At 37.6% G+C, this 16,920-nt stretch overlaps 1 pseudogene; it reads right to left on the reverse strand.

Moving 5' to 3' along the window:
* Window positions 1–394: 394 nt before the first annotated feature.
* Window positions 395–16,920, reverse strand: part of LOC144232361 (zinc finger homeobox protein 2 pseudogene) — a 27,596-nt pseudogene continuing 11,070 nt past the window's right edge.

Consider the following 16,920-nt stretch of genomic DNA (forward strand, 5'->3'; position numbering starts at 1 on the left):
TGATTTGTTTTGGCCAATGGACGTGACACAAGCAAAGACCTTCAGTGTGCTTGTACAGTTTGTCCTGGCTTTTGCTTTTCAGTCATCTAGTGCTATGAGAAGAGTGTGCACCAGGGAACTACTGCCTCTTCAGCCTGTTTCCAGAACAAATGTATATGGAACAGATCTACATTCTGGACCCACATCCAGCCAACTCACAGCATGAAGCAGAGCTGTCCAGATGAGGACTGCCCAAATAAGCTGAACTTGTCACCATAGCAGTTAGGAGAATAAGAACAAATACTTGTAAGCAACTGAGTCTTGAGATAGTTTGTTATGCAGCCTTATTGTGCAACAAAACTGACAAATACAGTAAAAATTCCATTTATTCATTCCACTACCAATGTCGTCCCTTTCAACTTGTGCCTTCCTGAACCTAGAGCACAAAAAAAGAGGCAGTATTAAATCATACACCTCTTAATGCTGCTGAGTCCATAGCTAAAAAAGACCTTGTCCAAGCTTCGAAAGTTTCATTTTCAAAGGTACGTCTCAGATTAGTTCCTTCTGAAATCAGACCTGAGATCATGAATGACTTTTGTACAGGCAATATATTTTGTAGATAATAGTAGAGAGAAGTGAGTCACACATACTTGAGAGTAGCATGGCATAACACTGATCAGCGCAGGACTTCCCAAAGACTAGAATTAATGTTTCAGCTAATAACAGCATTGGCAGAAGAGAATTCAAAACAGACACCTAGATTCCCCTTTCTCTCCCATCCCTACCCAATTCAATGCTTCGATACTTAACATTATCTTCTCTCAAAAGTTAGATGCAATCCTAGGGCAAGGGAAGAAAACGTGATTGGCTTACATCAAGTTCACACTCTTTATTAGAATGGGAACTCTTGATAGAAACAGAGTTCTGTTATAAAAAAAAAATGAAGTGATTTTTGCAGACCTGAGTTTTGGCTTGCACTCTGTATTTGTACAGTTTGTATTGCCTGTCCATTGCTACACATAGATGTTACGAAAGCATTACTCTATCATCAATGTAGGACAAGGAAGCAGCTATATAGTTTTTGTATCTACCATTCTCACACCATGTGGACAGAAGCAGAAATCACTTCTCTGGTTTCTATGCCAAACTTCTACCATGTGTGTTACTTCCACACAACCTGCAGCCTGGAACTCCACAAAGCACGTCCACCCTCCTCTACACCCACATATCCTCCACTTTCACGTAAGCCCATATTGTAAGCATCTTCATTGAATATTTACCTGGGGAGGGGGCCACAAGTTCAGAAGCAGTTCTTGTTCATAGAACAAGGCAGGGGAAACATTCCCAGATTTGTTTTTGCAGGGTGGTCGTGATTGTTCCCTTCCACCTTTGGTTCCTCTATCCCTGTCCCTAAGAGCCCCGGGGACAGGTAGTCCATACACCTAGATGTTGTTTGGAAGTGAGCAAAATAGCCTCTAGGCTTTGCCTTCAATCCTTTACAGTTACTCCTTGTATCACCACTTCTCCTTGTCCAGCCACCACAAGGGCCCAGCCCAAAACTCGTACTTGGAGAGAGCCTACCACTGCCCCTATTTCATGCACAATTTTCAGTTTACAGCAACGAGGGTTACTTGGATGTTCCACAGTAATGTGCCAGTTTGTTTTGAAAGTTTATTTTGGAATGCTTCTTGTATAGTACAAATTTTGAGCTGAAATTTTTAAGAGGGGCTTGCAGTGAAAGAGAAATGCCTAGGCTTCTTCATTATCATATCAGAGGGAACCAGAATGAAGAAAACCCAGTTTTGAGACCTTATCTTTTCCAACAGAGCTCCTACAGGTGGATCAAGCCCATTTTGTTCATCTGAACATTCACTCCCTGGCTCCGGTCATTCTGTATCTACTAAACATGAATGAATGGCCCCAAATCTGCTGCTACTTTGTTATGTGATTTGTACTTAGACAAAGCAAAAAGCCATAAGCCTTAAGCTTATCAAGGAGTTGCTGTAAACAATGTTGTCCCACTCATTAAAGGGCAAAACACAAAACAAAAACAATCAACTGACAATGTATCACCAACACAACGTGGCTAGAAGTGTGTTGTGCTCTACAGTCAGCCACAAGTCATTCTGATCCTGGTTCTACCATCTCCGAGGTGTGTGCCTTTGACCACATTATTCCGCCTCTCTAATCCCTATTGCCTCATCTGTAACAGTGAAGGCTACCCCATACAGGTGTGCTATTAGGACTAAATAAAATAATGCAGGTAATTTAGTGCAGTTCCTGTACCTAGTAAATGTTCAATAAATGTTAATTTTTATTATTAGTGAGACACTGGTCTTATTAATACTGTGGTTTCATGAAAAGAAAATGGACTTTAGAGCCAAATAGATTCAAATGTGTAGCTCTTAACTACAAATTCAATAAAGACGACAGTATTAGAATCCATGAAAAAGAGAGGAATACCATAAATTGTCACTGGTCAGATGATGTTGCCTGGGGAACGGCCATTCTAATGCGAACCTTCAGCTCCTAAGGTCACAGTGAAAACCATTTATTTGTAGCCAATGTAGACCAGACTGCAATGGCAAAGAAGTGCTCAAAGTGACAGCTGAGAGACACTAAAAGAGCAGTCACCCGAGGTCACAGAAAGCCAGAGGTGATAAATAAAGAGAAAGGAGGAATCAGGAAAAGGAAATCATTTGTTTAATTTGGTCTTATGTCCAAACTTTTTTTGTGTAATCAGTTGGAGTACTAGTTTTCAAATATAAAAATTTAAAAAGCATTGAGAAGTATTGATATTAACAAAAATGAAAATCAATGGGTCCTTTACTATATTCACAGTATAGAGCATTTTCTAACTGAACTCTCTTAACAATTGTGAAACAAATAGGAGATAAATGATGTTAATGTCCCCTATTTTGTAGATGAGAAAGTGGAGGCAGCGAGAGATGATGTTGTTTGTTCAAAATCACGCAGATAGTAAGGAGTAGAGTTGAAATTTTAATCTAGCAGTTATCCCAGAATGCAGATTATATACCTAATATTAGCAAGATGAAAAGGTGACTTAATATTTTAAAATATATTTATAGTATGAGAATCAAATGAGTACTGTGTATCTTCTATTACCGACTTTGCTATTTGAAATGAGAAATTGCTTTTATTATTACTATGTTATTACTACAATACATTAAATACATATATTCTATGTTTTTAGAGGGATGAGCTAATTCATGAGGGTATATTATTTCTAATGTTTGTATTATTCTGCAAGTGAAACATTTTTACAGATATAGAAACTGAGATCCAGAGAGGTTAAGTCACCTGCCCACAGTCACACAGCTAAGCCAGGATTTTAAAACTGGTCTGATCCCATCTTTTCACTATGTCAATCTGTTTCACTTTTTAACTTTAAATCTAAGTTGTTTAAAAAATAATTTTTTAGTTAATGCCTTAATAGGCAATCCATGCCTCCAGGGAATGAGAGTAGATACATTTTATGCTGCTTCTTTCCTTGAAATTTTGGAAACCCTAATAAATTTAAAAGTGACAGAGGGAGTTGTCATTGTCAGTCATCACCCCGTGATGTCTTGAAATAAACCAAAACTCTTCCTTCAGGGGAGCAACAGGCCAGCTCAAGAGCTCAGGCATCCTTTGCATAAAAATCAATCTCATATGAATTTATGTATAGTGCAGACCCAAAGCTTCCAAACCATATTGAGAACTGGGACATTACATTCTGGGCACACAGTCTCAGAATTTCTACTGTGTTGAGCCATTTTATTTCTCTTCTCATTCCTTCACCTTCCTCTATTGATGCTAATTTGCCCTTCCCCCCCCCCCGCCCCCAAAGCATGTTCTTCACCATATTGATCAGTGAGGTATGTATGCCGTGTATGTGTGAGTGTGTGTGTTGAAAAAGGATTCCCTAGTCACATACATTTGTAAAACACTGACTTAAAAGCTGAGATTTTCCTATTTCTTCATTATATTTTCCAGAAGTCCTTTTAATATACTAGTATGCATTGTGACTGTCCAAGATGTGGATGCATTTCTCCAGACAGAATCCCTTTTTCCTGGGCCATCTTGTTAGACCAGCGTCAGCTCCCCTGGGAGACATTATCTTCCAGCCCTCTCCAGTTAATCATCTCTCAACTTGATTCTGGGCTCTATCAGAAGTTAGGCTTATGATCACCACATGCCTGATCTTTTCTGAAAGCTTCCAGCTCATGCCTTCTCCTCCCTCAGTGCCAAATGCTGCAGTGCCAGTCAGCTGACAGAAAACAGGCGCCAATTGTTGGCAAAGAAATGAGTCAGACCATCAACAGATACAGGCGGAGAGCTGGAACCCATCTTTTTGAGGGAAGAGTACTGAGATGTGGGGGAAAAAAGAGGGAAACTACCAGCCACTCATATCCATAATAGATAGAGTGGCCACTGTCCCAATTCAGCTCAGTTGATCACTGTGTCTGAGCATAAATTAGTATTTCCAAATAGCCTTTTGGACAACAGTTACAACATGTTCATAGTCATAGGTATGGATTTCCTTTTTGACTTGTCACCACAATCAGAGAGTCTCTGAATTAGAAAGTAGTTATCTATTTCTCTACCTAATCTCCTAGAGAGTGGGTGTTAGAAAAAGGTTTGCCCCCTTTTAAAAAGAGATGCAAAGAAGGAAGCCTCTCTTCTTCATCCAGACCTCATTGTGTCTGCAAATATTGTCCTGGATCTTACTTACCAGCTATCTAGAAACCTCCCTTTACATAGTAAAATCCATTTCTGGAGGTGCTCCCTAGTTTCATAAGCTTCAGGTCTCATAAAACCTGGACCTGCTTCCTCTTCATCTTCCTGATCTAAGTCACCAAGTCTATAAATTCTATCTTTAATCTTCCCACTTGTCTCCATCTCCAATGTCACTATTCTGGTCCACACTACAATCTTCTTTCAACAAAGTTCTCACTGGCCTCCTTTCATACTGTGATGTTTCTAAATCATGTCTCATCACATCACTCTCTTCTTTAAAAAATCACTGTACTTAGGAAAAGACCACAATTAACTGGGCTTGGAGGCCCTGGAAGTTTTAGCTGTAACCTGCCTCTGTGGCTTCATGCCATTTTGCTGCCTAATTCACTCTTTGGGCATACAGCACACTGGCCTTTATTCTTTTACTGCAATGCCCCGAATGAGCCTTGGGGACAAACTATTCTGCAAGAAGTGCTCTTTCTCCATTCCTTTTCTAGTTAGTTCTTTTCTACTTTCCATTCAGAGCTCAATTTAAAAATCCATTCATTGGGGAAGCCGTCCTGACCAGTGTGCCAGATTAAGTCAGAACCTCTGCCATTGACCTGCATATAGCATCCATTGCAAGGGTGATCACATACTTAATTGTTTAGGGTCTGTCCCACTGGAGGGAACGTGATTTCCGCTAACATCTCCCATGTTAACAGTTATACCCTCAAATATTAGAATACTGTCTTAAAGAAGAAGGTGGATGCTCAATCAATACTTAGAGAATGTTTTATTGAGCATTTGGCTTATCTGCAGGGCAGTGTTATGCTTTGAAAATGATAAACTGTGGAGACCAATTCACACCTTTTCAAGCAGCATGGAGAGCTAGCGTTAGCACTTCCTTCCTAGAGATGCAGCACAGGTACTGGCTCCGAGGGGAGTCAAGCTGATGTGGTTTCAATTAGGATTCTGTGACTTACTACCTGGGTGATACTGGACAACTCTTCCTTTCCAAGTCTCAGTTTATTCATCCATAAAATGGTGAGAGCAATTACACTTACTTCCTAAGGTTGGTTGTTTGCTCATTGGCACATAGTTGTTAAACATCTACCATATGTCAGGTACTTTGACAGAGACTAGAAATACAATAGTGTGCTACATGGACATAGCCTCTACCCTCATGGACATTGTTTTTATCCATCTCTGTATCCCTGGTATATAATAGTTTAATATGCGTTTGTTGAATTCTCTAAATGAGTTTATTTCTCCAACCATTTAATGTACATTTGAATAGAACTGCCATGGAGTAAAGGCAGAGAACAGTCATAGCTGATATTCATGGAAGACTTAATGGGTCACAAGCATGCAATAAGCATATGCATTGTTTCACTTAATCTTCATTCAGTGATGTAGATCCACTTATCCTCAGTTTATGGAAAGGGAAGTAGAATACAAACAGCTGAAGTCGCCTGATCAAGTCTAATGGTGAAGATGCATCCAAGTACAGGTAACTTCACTATACTGACAGCATGTTTAAGTTATATCAAACGTTAGCTGAGAATCCAAGTCCCAGGGAGAGAGGAAATGAGAAGGAAATTTAAAGCTCACAAAGGGAAACAGTGACATCAGAAAAGCAGCAGGAAAATACCTTTCTTTTCTTTCTCTGGCTATTTTCATCCAGCTGCTTAGTTATCAAGATCTTGTACAACTTTTTCCCCTCTTCTGTTTTTATGTTCTACATTAGGTAATAATAGACTTAACTATGTCAGACTGTATAGTTTTACCAGACTTTCCATTATAGAATTCAGTGCTTCAGCTAATAACATAAGAATGCCACATAATTCTAAGTATTTTAATAAGGAAAGGCACTTAAAGCCAAATTATAGTCAGCTCATCATTTCCCAAACTAATTTCAAAGTACCTTGGTGAAAAAACATAATAAAACGTAGACAAAGAAACAAGTCATGTCATATGAATTAAATACAAGGAAGCCAAACAGATGATGAGTATCTGAGATTAAAAAAGAGTGCATGTAACATGGCAAAGCAAACAGCCTCCCCAGGAGACCAAGAGCTGCAGTCAATGTCACATGTCAGTAGCCAAATCCAGCAGTCATCTGTGCACAAGAGCCAAGTATTAAACAGGCTTTTAAAGCTTTGGTTTTCTTTTTAACTTCTCTTAATTATTTATGTGACTGTTATCGGTCGTCCTTACACCCAATTTTACATTCGAATCAGGAGGTCATCTTAATCTATTGCTGAATATATTTCTTGCTTGGTATAGCCTCATGGTATTCACATGAAAAGTTCCCCAGCAATAATTTATTAGGGTAGCAGTTCTTAAAGTTTTTTGAAATCAAGTCGCCTTTACATTCAATATTAGTAAGCATCCCAGAGAGCTTTTGTTGATGTGGGTACACCTATTGGAAAAAATTAAAATGGAAAAAATCTATTTATTAATTTCAAAATTACAATTACAAAATCACTGTATATTAATTAAAATAAAATTTACATAACACATTTTTATGAAAATAAATATTTCCAAAACAAAAAGTTACAACAATGGCATTGTTTTATATTTTTGCACACCTGTTTAATGTCTGGCTTCATAAAAGAAAGTTTGATTGTGCTATCTACTTCAGCATTCATCCTACTACAAAATGATGTTTTCACTGAAGTTTATAAAGAAAATGTAACCTCATATAGACTTAACTGGAAAAGGAAGGAGTATAGTTGTAGATATTCTTGTCTGATACTATCTCAAGATTCAACAAGTAGTTTCCTCAACTATAGATAAAATGAAGACTCTGAAATCCTATCATAAACTTTTTGCACTCTCTTAAACTAAGATCTGATGGTCTATCTAGAACTCGGAATAGAATTTTTGCCCATCCATAATTTTATAGCACTGTTCGTTGTTATTTGGAAAACACTGATTCCGTGAGTAATACAGATATTCTAAATGTTGGCACGTTTCCTCTAAATGTTGACACTATGATATTTTTTTAAAGACACGTTATTTAATATCATCACCAATCTAATACAAGTCTTTAAGTATTAAGCATTGTCAAGGCTCATTATGGTAGATACAAGTTTTCCAAAATTTAAATTTCCTCCAAAAGTTTAAATTTTATCATTGGCAAAAAATTCTGCCAATTGTTTTCCTTGAATTGATGGGCTCGTTTTATTCATTTGCTTGAAAATTTCTGTCAAATACCAAGGTCAGAGTAACCGTAGTTTGTCTGTCAGTCATTTTTTTCAAGTAAAAACAGTATGCCGTGATAAAAAAAACAAAACAAAAACCCAGTTAGTTCAAACTGTAATTCAAACAATTGCACAAGTGCTTTTCTTCAAGACAACCATGATAATTTGGTATACAGCAAAGTGCTTTATATAGATTTCCCATTTTGTCAACTAAATTATTAAAAAGTACATATTCAAGGGTCAGTATTTTAGTGCTTCACCAGAGTATTCTTGAGTGCCATTGTTTTTTGTTTTTGTTTTGTTTTTAGACTAGGAGTGTGTGATGGTGAGGCACACAATGACTACTAGTATAGTTTGGTGCCACTGCCTTGGTTCTTGCTATCCTGTTGAGCATTGATGCAAATAACAAAGTAAAAAAGGCAACTAGTGTTATGATCATAATGAAAACAGTTTCAGCTTTGCAGAAACGCTTTAAGTGTGTCAAGAATTTGGGGACTACAAGGTGTCTTGTAGACTATACTTTGACAGGACTCTAGGATTTTCAGTACTATGCTGAATACAAGTAGGGAGATTGGGCACCCTACCTTGTTCCTGATCCTAAAGGAAAAGCTTTCAGTCTTTCACGATTGAGTATGCTATTAGCTGTGGGCTTGTTACAGTTGGTCTTTCTTATGTTGAGGTACAGTCCTTCCACATTCAATTTGTTGAGTATTTTTTAATGAAAGTATATTGAATTTTGTTATAAGCATTTTCTGCTACTATTGAGATCATAGAATTTTGATGTTTTGATCTTTTAGCCTATTAATGAGATGTACCATATTTATTGATTTGCATATGTCTAACCATCCTTGCATCCCAGGGATGAATCCCACTTGATCATGGTGCATCATATCTTGACAAGACAGGACTCAAAACGAGGAAACTATCAAGACCAACAGTATTTTCAAAAGACGTTGAGCAGCCATGGGTGCCTGTGTACTCACAGACACACAAATTATTCAGATTAAAGTAGATAATATGGTGAGCCACAAAGGCGGCTTGGGACAGTATTCTCATTGTATGGTATTCCCACATTTCCTCATCTGGAAAGGGCAAATCCGAAATTATTTCAGTGCATGGTGCTTTCCATTACACCTTCTTTATGTCAAAAATTCCAGAATAGATTCAATACCCATAGACATACAAAAGTTTTTCTAGGATATCCTTTTCAAAAGGAGTGGCTTGTTTTCTGGAAATAGATCTGTGTTACATGGTCCTAAATATTTCCTATGGTTTTCTCACTTGTAGTATCAGCGAAAATCAGCTAAGTATAGGGGGAGAACATTCTGAATCCAAAAAATCCTGCATTTGGATTGGAAAACATATGGCTCAAACAGACATTGCTTTTGTATCATGGAAACTCGTCTTTTTTTCCACCAAGTATATTTGAATAGCTGGCAATTATCCAATTTTCAGTGGAGCATAATAGGTTCTCTATATGAGGTGTCCCGTCTTACTGTTTTTACTAAAGTTTTACTGAGGTTATATATCAACTTGATTTGCTAAATTGAATAGCAAATCCTACTACACACACTCTGATTAGGCAAAATATCAATTTTTTACAGCAAAAACAACCTGTTCAAGAAGGTAACATGCAGAGTCAAAATTTTCTACAATCTTCTCATGCAGACTTCTTCCCACTACTAAAATAGGAAAATAATCTCTCAAGGTACTTCCTCCAGTGACTCAAAGAATGAGAAGACTCCAACAACTCAGATTCCATAAATATGAAATCACATGTTCCATGCCCAGCACAACCAGCCTCACAGATGACTAAACTGCTCCTATTATGCTTTAAAATATTACAATTCCTTTCTTAAATGTGAAGTTATTCACAAATCTGTCTTCAAAAGGAGTAGCTGTTCCCATCCCCTATGGAAATGTCCACAGAGTGGCAAATCTTCCTGTATATTTAAGAATTTTCTGAAAGCCTTAGTAAGAGAGAAAAATTTTATCTTAGTAAGAGAGAAAAGCCTGCTATTCCTGAAAAAGACAAGTAACTATACTCTCTGTGGAATATTTTTGGCAAAAACAGAGAAGATGAAGTTGATCTACCAACATTAGAGAGTTTACTGCATTTGTCTACTTATTTTGGCAGAGAAAAACAAAGCATTGCTATAGAACCTGAGCTATTTCATGTCCTACCCTGTGCCTTACCTAAAGAGCCTGTTATCCATTATAAACAATTCCTTAGTGTTCTCTGCCATCTCATTCCCAGCTCACAAGGAGAAATGATCCTGAAGCCTTAATTGCTTTTCATAGGTCATCATCACTGTCATCCAGTACTCTCTTAGAAGCAAAAATTTAAAAGGCATGTAACGTAATCAGCTGTCAGAGTGCTCAGCTTTTCCCTGTAAGACAATCCTGCCTGCCAAATGGAAAGTATTACAGTGGAAAGATATGCATGTCTGAATTCAAGCAGATGTTAAGAATTTTTTCATGAGAAAGAAAGTGAAGAAAACGCAGGGTTAGCTCTAAGAGAGAAGGGTTCATGTCCCAATTAACAAACAATTTCTTTTCTAGCTATGTCTAGACATTGCACTAAATAAATTCAAAAAAATGCCAAAGCCAGTGAGCAAAGAACTACTGCAGCTCAGCTTAGGAACTGATCATAAAGAACAAAGAGAAGGATGGGCTGAAAGTGGGGTTTCAGAGATGCAGGGAAATGAGAATAACTATGAGCTTACAGGAAGCCTCATGTAGTGGCTCTATTCTTGTTTCCCAAGAGCTGGGCAGAGACATTGACTGTCAGGAAATCAGTGAAGTTCCATTTCGTGGGATTGAGTATAAATTCATGAGACATCCCGGAGTTAATTCTCTAAAAGGATGATGGCTGAAGGTGCTCTCTTTAGTGTGTACTGAAATTAAAATTAAAAAAGAAACTCAGAAAGGGCAATTTCTTGAAACGAAGAATCAGAAAGCGAGTTAGAGGAATTTATAGCAGTGATAACAAAGGCAGCCAAGTATAATGCCTTAGTATTAGAATATAAAATCCCTTTTACCTCTATCTAAATTATAAATCCTACTGTGCTTCAGGATTTTTTTCTGCTTGTCTTCATTTTTATTGTATTTTCTACCTATATAGCTGCTGTGTTATTAAAAGACTAATACAGATTGGCCATTTAGGTTTATGAGCAAAATTCCTCCATATATATAATTTATTCATAATTTCAGCCAAGGGTATTTATTGAGTACCTACTATGTGCTAGGTGCTATGATAGGCAATAAAGACCCAATACTCAAAATGGTTCCTTTCTTCCTGGAAAGTGTAGTTCAATAGACGAGAGAGACACAGAGCCTCCTTACGGTAAGATAATTGAACGGACGTGCTATTTCACACCCTGAGAATCCGGTCACCTTATAAAATACTTTATCAGGATGATACTGGCAAAATTGTTCCTAAAAGAAAAAAGAATGGATAGAGAGGAGGAAGTGTACCATGAGAAAATATAAGTGAATATGCTAAGCCTCTGACCCATATCTCATTGACATTTGACAGCAATCTGAGTGGACCTGCCCTCTCCCACAGGATTACTCAAGTATCTACAGGTAGTGGGGATTTTATTGAACAACCTTGTTAATGATGACGGTCCTGGAAACTTTGCCAGAATCTCTGAGGGTTTTCTCCCCCACTAACTTTTGAGGCAATCATGCTTTATCAGCTTTTCTACATAATGACCTATGGAAATGAGCCAACCATGGAAAAATGACTCCATTTACTTACCGCTAAGCTACAGATGGCCTAGTGCACACTATGAGCTAATGGAAAACTAACACATGCTGGTCCAGTTCAACAGCTGTTTTCATTGTAACTGCAGCCTGGGAGACACAGGTGTATTTCATGGGCCTTATGTACGTTGCCATCTGCTCAATAAATGTTTTACATTTCCTTTAAATATGAAGATAAATACCAGGAATTGGAAGTGTAAGTGAGTGTATTATGAACATCAACTTTGTTTCTTTTAGTAGCACATAGGTGGAGGCCCTCCAATGTGATTTACATTATGAATAGCACCTCAAGCTTTCTCACTCGTCTATGGGAGAAACAGGAATATGTGCTTCCTTCTATCACTCTGCTTGAAGGTTTTTATTTATGTACTCATAACTTCACTACAACAAAGCTCTCTAGAGTAACAACTGCACCATTCTGTAGAAGCAATCTGGGTGGGCACTTATAATCCAAACCCTTAAGCATATCCCCAACCCAAATGCAGAGACGGCCCAGACAAAGCAGCATTCCTCTTTGAGAGTAATTCACCCTTTACTGTGAATCAGTGCCCCTCTCCCTAGGAATTTCAGTAGTCTGTGTATACAGGCTGGATGCAGTTGTAGGAGTGTGAGCTGAAGATCAAGGCTGGCCCTGGAGGGGAGGTTTGGCAGCTCCATGTTGTTCTTTTTAGTTTATGAGGGTTCATACTGCCTATTAACGTCAGTTTGTAGCCTTTAGCTGAAACTGCAAGATCATGAAAACAATTCAATTCAATGCCCTATCATCCGTGTTTGCTTCTTTCTTCTCTTTCTTACTTCAGAAATACCCAACAGAAACCATGTCTATTTTAGCCATAGGTTTATCCCCAGATCATCTGGTTCACATAAGATTCTGTTCCTGGTTCTCTGACTGCCTCACACAGTCTGTTCTTGGCAAGTCATTTCAGCTCTCTAGGTTTGAGTTTCCACACTATTAGATTACTTTTATACAATAAACTATAAAAGATACTCAATACCTCCTAAAATCACTTCCATGTCACTAGTTGCATCTTGAAGGTCAAAAACAGTTGAATAGCAGAAGTTCCCTATGATTGAACCTAACTCCTCACATATTTTTTGATTGAGCACCTTCTACTTACAAGGCTTCATCACATGTTGGGAATATGGGAGTGAACAAAAAGAGAAAGCTCTGTTTTCATTGACCTTACATCCTAACTCGAGAATACAAAGAATAAACAAATGAACAGCTGAAAATATGATAGGTGGTGCACTAAAGAGTGCTAAGAAGGAAAATAAAGCAGGATAAAGAGACAGAGTCCCTTGAGGGAAGGAGCACCAAACTGAGAAAAGGGGAACTGAGTGAAATTCACCTACTGTGTGTTGACTCGTTGAGACTCTCAGCTATCTTCCCTGACTCCCAGGTTTCTGATAGTGGTATGATGACACATCATAAAGGAGATTAAAAGGAGATCCTTCTCTGAAGAAAATGACTGCTCCAGGAGAAAAGATCTAAAGAGATGCATGTTGTGTGTTCATTAACAAAATAGCTGAGCCAGATTATGTTAGAATGAAGGTCGGTTCTACAGCTTTCAACAGAGCTTTGTGGTGTCCAGTATTTAAATATGAACAGGTATCCAGGACTGACAGATATTTGAGGACAGCCATTAATCTCAAGGTTAACTGAGAAAACTGAAAAGCAGAAATAGTAAATTAGCGGAAACAAAGTCTTCATAAGGAGAAGAAAATGTCAATAAATTTCAATGTTCTGAGAGAAGGAACAGATATTTAAATGTTTAAAAACACATCTGGAAAGATAATTTTAAGAAATAAAATATACATCTTAAAAAAGGAAAAAAATCAGCAAGAAGGTTGCACTCCATGATAATCTTCCAGGAATAAGTAAAAGACATAGACAATATAGAAAAGTAAGCAAAGATGAAAAATCAGAAATAGAAAAAGTATGGACACCTGGGTGGCTCAGTTAAGCATCCAACTCTTGATTTCAGCTCAGGTCATGATCTCCTGGTTCGTGAGATGGAGTCCCGAGTCAGGCTCTGAGCTGACAGCTAAGCTAGGAGCCTGCTTGCAACTCTCTCCCTCTTGCTTGGCCCCTTCCTCACTCTTTCTCTCTCTCAAAATAAAGAAACTTGAATAAAAAAGAAATAGAAAAAATATATAAAATGTGTATGTAAAAAAAGATAATAATCCACAAGATCAATATACCAAATAATAAAAATTTAAGAAGAGAGAGAAGAGAATATGGGGGGAGGGGGAGATGAAATCAATTAAATAATTCAAGGAACTACGGACAAGTAATTTTAAAGTTTTGGAAGTTTCTGGCCACAAAGAAATGAGCACTTTCATAAAAGGGAGAAAACAGGGTTCACAGAGCAGCAGTACTGGATTTTAGGAGGAAAATGGAGCAATATTTTCTAAACAGTAGGAGAAATTCTCAAGCTTAAAATTTCATACCCGGGCAATTAAATGTAGGTAAGATTAAGTTATTTTCAGACATCCAAGTTTTCAAAACATTATTTTGAAACTTTCCCAGAAAAATAATACGATGAACATTCTACACTAAGAAGCAAATCAAGGAAGAATATGTAGGATCCAAGGAATCGGGGTTGTTGAGAGAGAGAACAAGAGTCCAAGGAAGATGGTGAAAAGAAATGCCAAGCTCACAGCTCAGAAACATGTTTAGAGATCAGTCACTCTTGAGTGTGTATAAAGCTTTGAAAGGAAGAACTGGTTTCTAAGACTTGTACACAGAGGAGTGAGTTTGAGAATAATTGTATAGAAACTCACACAATTAAGGAAAAGATTATTAGTAACTCTAGGGGAAAAAAACAGAAAGAAAAAGAGACAATACATACAATTAAAGAATATCATGTGATCCAGCTCTGAAAATGTTTATATAGTCATACTATGAAAGCATGGGATATTAGTATAATAAAACTGCTTTATATGTGGATGAGGGGGACAGGGGAGAGGGTATAAAGCATAATAAACTTTCACCCCCTCTTATAGTGGGAAGTCAAGGTTTAATGCCTAAACCTGGCTACACATACACACACACACACACACACACACACTAAATTTATATATAAGCATGTTATTCAAAGGAATGAAATTGCCACATTTCCTCAATTCTAATACACCTTATGTTTTCACATTTCAACATCTCCATAACTATGATCTGTCTCAACCGTTGTTGGTCACAGTATAACTAGCAGCTTTTGTTGCCTCATCTAAACACCGACATTGTCATTTAATGAAATGTGGTCATTACCAAAAGGATCAATAAAAGAGTTCAAAGTGGCCACCTCTGGGAAGCAGTAAATGGGAGGGAGGGTAGTGATGTTAAGGGACTGTTGCTTTAGTAACAACCTGAAATTGTTTAACTCTTTAAATTGTGTATATACTTTTTAATATTAAAAATATTTTTAAGAACAAATATTAAAAGTCCGGTTGGCTGCTTTGCAGAAGGTGTCTCTAAAAGATCAAGTTTGGAGGAAGGAGATGAGTAGGGGCTCTTGCTGTATCTGGAAAGGGAGTGGTGATGGCATCCACCAGACTGAGAACAATGGAGACCATGATAGGTGATCAGGCTCTGGATACAGATTTAAAATAAAGCTGACCAAATGTACCAGTGCATGGAATTCAGAATATGGGAGAAAGAGCAAAGTCAAACCTGGCACCGAAGTTTTTGCCTGAGCAGCTGGAAGAATGTATTTTCAGTTTCTTGAGATGGGGCAGACTATAGGAACGCAGGTGAAGGAAGGCAGCAGATCAAGAATGCAGCTGGGACATGTAAGTTTCAATGTCTGTTAAGCTCTCTGTGGGGAAGTGAGGCGCCTCAGTCAGTTAAGCATTTGACTTCCACTTTGCTTAGGTCATGACCCCAGGATTCTTGAATGAGCCCTGCATTAGGCTCTCTTCTGTGAGCATACAGGAGGCTTCAGATCCTTGGTCTCTCTCTGCCCATCCCCCACTCATACTCTCCATCTGTCACTTTCAAAAAAAATCAATAGACATTAAAAAAAAAAAAAAGATACCTGAGTGGAAGTGATTAGTAGGCAGATTACATGCACAAATCCAGAGCCTTTCTCTAACGAAGCTGAAGATCCTATCCAGGTTTGTTTCTTCACTTCTCTACCTATCCCTTTTAACAGTATAGTTGTTTTACTTGTTTTGTAGATAGTAATGAACTAAGTCTTAGATTTTGCTTATGTACTTACTCAGAGAAGAGTTAAGCGTTGCGTTCAGGTTTTTAATCAATGGATATTTGCTAGTGTTTGCTTCTCTCTGTATCTCAGCAAATGCTGGCCACACCCATGGTAAGGCTACATACCTGTCCAGAAACCTAAGTACTCCTTACCTAGATTTTGGTTCTTTTGGGGAGAATTAATTCTATTCTAGGTATTGCATTAAAAGGGATGTTGTACCCCTGTTGGTGAAAACAGATACTTCCTACCCGGAGAAAAAGTTTAACACCCGGTCAGTTACTACAACGAACTTGGAGGCCACATTTCATGTAACACAATTAAATAAGCCTCACCAACTCCCTGGAAACCATAGACTGGTACATTACTAGTCAATGACATTAGGTCTAATTCCTTGGAGCTCCTCCACAAGTACCCAGAAGCAATTAAAGGAAAATATATTTGAATCACATGAAGGAGGTCTTGTTACTTTCTTCAGAATAACACTAAAATCAGTCCCTGATTCTAACCTATCATCAGACTTTTTAAAAAAATGAGTTATAACTAAATTCTACACCTGAAACTAATATTAGTGTATGTTAACTGCCTGGAATTTAAACAAAATACTTGAAAAAAAAGAAGGGTTAATTTAAATATTTATGTGTTTACTTTACAAATATATGTTTGTTTTTTTGCAGAAAGAAATAGAGAAGGGATAAATTGTAAACCAATACAGTATTTTATATATGGGACTGGTAAGATATGGGTGGAAGTGCATGGATAGGAAGGACCCTTCTCTGAGTCTACCTACTTGTAGGATTTTGACTTTTATGTTTTGTTATTTTTCCATGTTCAAAAGAAAAATTAAATGAACGGATAAAAAATGAGATATGTAATGTTGTGTAAGTACAAGGTATACAATGTGTTGACTTGATTCATTTATATATGATTATAGTGACCAGTACTGCGTTACAAACTTCAAAATTGTTAAGAGAACTAGATCTTAATTGTTCTCCACACACACACACACACACACACACACACACACACACACACACACACAG

Source organism: Crocuta crocuta, unplaced genomic scaffold, assembly GCF_008692635.1.
Source record: "Crocuta crocuta isolate KB4526 unplaced genomic scaffold, BGI_CrCroc_1.0 scaffold645, whole genome shotgun sequence".
Taxonomy (NCBI): domain Eukaryota; kingdom Metazoa; phylum Chordata; class Mammalia; order Carnivora; family Hyaenidae; genus Crocuta; species Crocuta crocuta.